The 4,921-nt window shown below is 41.3% G+C and overlaps 1 pseudogene; it reads left to right on the forward strand.

Annotated features, from left to right (window-relative positions):
* Positions 1-3,521: 3,521 nt before the first annotated feature.
* Positions 3,522-3,673, forward strand: LOC142355903 (5.8S ribosomal RNA; annotated as a pseudogene).
* Positions 3,674-4,921: the final 1,248 nt, after the last annotated feature.

Consider the following 4,921-nt stretch of genomic DNA (forward strand, 5'->3'; position numbering starts at 1 on the left):
AACTGCAGCTATCTAGATCTCAGAAGCTGGGTTATAGAAGCCCAGCTATAGACTTGTGAATGAGAAAGGCCTAAAAAGGTCCACAAGTCGCGTGGTTAGAACCGACACGCAAAAATCCCAGCGAGTGACAGAGCGTTGCGCTGTTCAGTGGGAAAGAGTTGAGCTACTCGGGGCGCCCACTGAACTTGCTCCGAGCCAAAGGCTCGAAAAAACACAGCTTAGCCTCAGATCCTTTACATAGAAGGCTAGCTAAAATAAACTTACCTTGGACGAGGGTAAAGTTTAGTCAGTTCTTAGGGGAGAGTAATCCACAGCTTCTCGCCCTCTGAACATTCTCCCAGATATGTAGGTCTGGGAGAGTCTCCTCCTGTTCTTCGGAATCTGGAGGTAGACAAAGACAGTACGATACGATCTTGCATCGGGATGACTAACCGATAATGATCATAATCTGACAATTTTTCCGGCTTGAGGCACCGGAGTCAGATTAAAGACACATACTGAACTAAAGGCGTATGTGCAAAGCTTGTCGGAGTGTAGAGAGTCAAGCTGAGTTGACTCGTCACGTGGTGATGACAACAGCCATGTGCAAAACACTCACAACTTTATCGTCTATGTGGAAAAGGTTGCTAACAGCGCTCTCTATGAGAGGCCCTCGCATATAACTATACGAGGAAAAGGCGATAGAGTTGTTTGAATGTGGGGCAGGTTCATCGACAAGCTAAGTTGATCACATTCTTGTTGTGGCATCCTACTAGAATTGGTCACGGTCTGCACCAACTCTCCCCAAGTTGGCCAGACTTAAAACTAGAAATAAGGTTTGCAGCTATGTGAACCTAGAAACTGTAAAGGAGTTGAAAGAACTTAAAGGAATTGAAAGAGGCCTTGAGGTATATCCTCTTGGTAAAGACCCACAAAAGCTCACAAAAGTGGCTTCGAAGGGCAAAACTGGTTCATCCAAAACAATTGGAGAGCTTAAAGCAGAACCAATTCGAATGAAACACTATTGGTGAAACTTCATCATGAGAACGTCACAAGCTGATCACGCTCTATGATATGACTAGTATTATGTTGCTTCTAGTAGGCTAAGCGCAAGCCGAAACATCAACATGTGAAAGTCGTAGAATTTTGCAATCAAACTGTGGCTAGTACTGTGATGTTACTAGTAACCTGGTGTTCCGTCATATGGCCAAGAGAGCATTTGAAGGCGAAACTTCTGCATGGGAAAGCTGCATCATGATCAAAATTTTATATCGAGTATTATGTTGACGTTAGTAGGCCTTGGCCGAAAACGCAGCATGTGAAAGGTATAGATAAAAGTTATTGTTGCAGTCAGTACTGTGTAGTTACTAGTAGCTGGATTTAAGCTCAAAATGAGACACTGTTGGTGAAACTTCATCATGAGAATGTCACAAGCTGATCAAGCTCTATGATATGACTAGTATTATGTTGCTTCTAGTAGGCTAAGCGCAAGCCGAAACATCAACATGTGAAAGTCGTAGAATTTTGCGATCAAATTGTGGCTAGTACTGTGATGTTACTAGTAACCTTGTGTTACGTCATATGGCCAAGAGAGCATTTGAAGGCGAAACTTCTGCATGGGGAAGCTGCATCATGAACAAAAGTTTATATCGAGTATTATGTTGACATTAGTAGGCCCTGGCCGAAAGCGCAGCATGTGAAAGGTATAGATAAAAGTTATCGTTGCAGTCAGTACTGTGTAGTTACTAGTAGCTGGATTTAAGCTCGAAATGAGACACTGTTGGTGAAACTTCATCATGAGAACGTCACAAGCTGATCACGCTCCATGATATGACTAGTATTATGTTGCTTCTAGTAGGCTAAGCGCAAGCCGAAACATCAACATGTGAAAGTCGTAGAATTTTGCGATCAAATTGTGGCTAGTACTGTGATGTTACTAGTAACCTTGTGTTACGTCATATGGCCAAGAGAGCATTTGAAGGCGAAACTTCTGCATGGGGAAGCTGCATCATGAACAAAAGTTTATATCGAGTATTATGTTGACGTTAGTAGGCCCTGGCCGAAAGCGCAGCATGTGAAAGGTATAGATAAAAGTTAGCGTTGCAGTCAGTACTGTGTAGTTACTAGTAGCTGGATTTAAGCTCGAAATGAGACACTGTTGGTGAAACTTCATCATGAGAACGTCACAAGCTGATCACGCTCTATGATATGACTAGTATTATGTTGCTTCTAGTAGGCTAAGCGCAAGCCGAAACATCAACATGTGAAAGTCGTAGAATTTTGCAATCAAACTGTGGCTAGTACTGTGATGTTACTAGTAACCTTTTCTTACGTCATATGGCCAAGAGAGCATTTGAAGGCGAAACTTCTGCATGGGGAAGCTGCATCATGAACAAAAGTTTATATCGAGTATTATGTTGACGTTAGTAGGCCCTGGCCGAAAGCGCAGCATGTGAAAGGTATAGATAAAAGTTATCGTTGCAGTCAGTACTGTGTAGTTACTAGTAGCTGGATTTAAGCTCGAAGTGAGACACTGTTGGTGAAACTTCATCATGAGAACGTCACAAGCTGATCACGCTCTATGATATGACTAGTATTATGTTGCTTATAGTAGGCTAAGCGCAAGCCGAAACATCAACATGTGAAAGTCGTAGAATTTTGCGATCAAATTGTGGCTAGTACTGTGATGTTACTAGTAACCTTGTGTTACGTCATATGGCCAAGAGAGCATTTGAAGGCGAAACTTCTGCATGGGGAAGCTGCATCATGAACAAAAGTTTATATCGAGTATTATGTTGACGTTAGTAGGCCCTGGCCGAAAGCGCAGCATGTGAAAGGTATAGATAAAAGTTAGCGTTGCAGTCAGTACTGTGTAGTTACTAGTAGCTGGATTTAAGCTCGAAATGAGACACTGTTGGTGAAACTTCATCATGAGAACGTCACAAGCTGATCACGCTCTATGATATGACTAGTATTATGTTGCTTCTAGTAGGCTAAGCGCAAGCCGAAACATCAACATGTGAAAGTCGTAGAATTTTGCAATCAAACTGTGGCTAGTACTGTGATGTTACTAGTAACCTTTTCTTACGTCATATGGCCAAGAGAGCATTTGAAGGCGAAACTTCTGCATGGGGAAGCTGCATCATGAACAAAAGTTTATATCGAGTATTATGTTGACGTTAGTAGGCCCTGGCCGAAAGCGCAGCATGTGAAAGGTATAGATAAAAGTTATCGTTGCAGTCAGTACTGTGTAGTTACTAGTAGCTGGATTTAAGCTCGAAGTGAGACACTGTTGGTGAAACTTCATCATGAGAACGTCACAAGCTGATCACGCTCTATGATATGACTAGTATTATGTTGCTTATAGTAGGCTAAGCGCAAGCCGAAACATCAACATGTGAAAGTCGTAGAATTTTGCGATCAAACTGTGGCTAGTACTTTGATGATGCTTGTAGCCAACCGAATTGGTTGAAAAGCCCAATAAGTAAGCTAACTTGGGAGAGCTTGTTGGAAACCAAATGCTACTAGATTGGTCCAAATACATCCTTCAACAGGGGATCACTTGGCTCGCTTTACGAAGAGGAGCACAGCTATATGTGTTAATTCGGTATGAATCGCAAGATTTGTTTACCGACCTCTCTAACGCAAAAGGCGGTCTCGGCTTCGGCTGTTGACTGCGTCCGATTCAGGGTTATATAACTCTCGATTGAACACATTGATGTTCTATTGTTGGTGCTTCCAATAAAATTGGAACACTTAAAGCAGAACCGATTCAAATAATAGCATTCTGATCAATGATTGCATTCCTTGATCAAGAACTGCTGGAGTCATTGTGATGGCGAATTTTCTTCATAAGAAAATTGCAAAGAGACGGAACTTAATGAGACTAGTATTATGTTGTTTCTAGTAAGCGGAAGCTGAAACAGCAACATGTGAAAATCAAGTTTTGTTCAATGATCTCGAGGCGATAAGTACTATGAAGCAACTAGTAGCCTAAGCATGACTCAGATTTGAGACAGTCAAAAAGACTGGCGAAACTTCTTCACATGAAAGTTACATAGAGAACTACAAATGTATACAGCGAGTATTATGTTGTTTCTAGTAGGCGAAAGCTGAAACATCAACATGTGAAAGTTGTCTGCAAACTGTAGAACGATATGTGATTAGTACTGTGCTGTTACTAGTAGCCAGTCTGACTGTAGAAGCCAAGACAAAGGGAAACTAATGCATCTGAAAAGGACAAGTTATGGAAAGGTATGCACGATAAGTATTATGTTGTTTCTAGTAAGCGGCAGCTGAAACATCAACATGTGAACGTCGTTGTGTACAGTAACCTAGAACTATATAGTCCTTAGTAACGTGCATTTACTAGTACCTGTAATTGGTATTCAGACTCAGGCAGTTTGGAATAGTTTGGCAAAGATGCACCAGAGAAAACTGGGATTTGATACAGAAATTGTTGAATACAAGTATTATGCTGCTTCTAGTAGGTTGAATCCGAAACATCAGCATGTGAAAATTGAAAACATTTCTGGTTCGAATTGTCACAAGTATTTGGTGATCTGAGTAGCCAAACTCACTACAACGCCAATTGAAGGCAAAAATTCTCAACGGGAAAAGCTATTCTCATTGAATGAGCTAACAAGACGAGTATTATGTTGCTTCTAGTAGGCGAAAGCCAAAACATCAACATGTGAAAGTCTTGCTGAACAAATTTAATGTTGTTGAGCTCAGTACCGTGTGAATTAGTAGCCATAATTGGCGAGCGAAAATTGAACTGGCGAAACTTCGTCTTTGGAAAATTGCAGATGCCGAGCACTTATTTTGCAACGAGTATTATGTTGACTGTAGTAAGCGAAAGCCGAAACAGCAACATGTGAAAGCTGTTGAAATTTGTGGTCATTTTGCAATAAGTACAAGGAGTGTAACTAGTAGCCAGGTC

Source organism: Convolutriloba macropyga, unplaced genomic scaffold (genome assembly GCF_964194025.1).
Source record: "Convolutriloba macropyga unplaced genomic scaffold, txConMacr16.3 SCAFFOLD_4710, whole genome shotgun sequence".
In the NCBI taxonomy this organism is placed as follows: Eukaryota; Metazoa; Xenacoelomorpha; order Acoela; family Convolutidae; genus Convolutriloba; species Convolutriloba macropyga.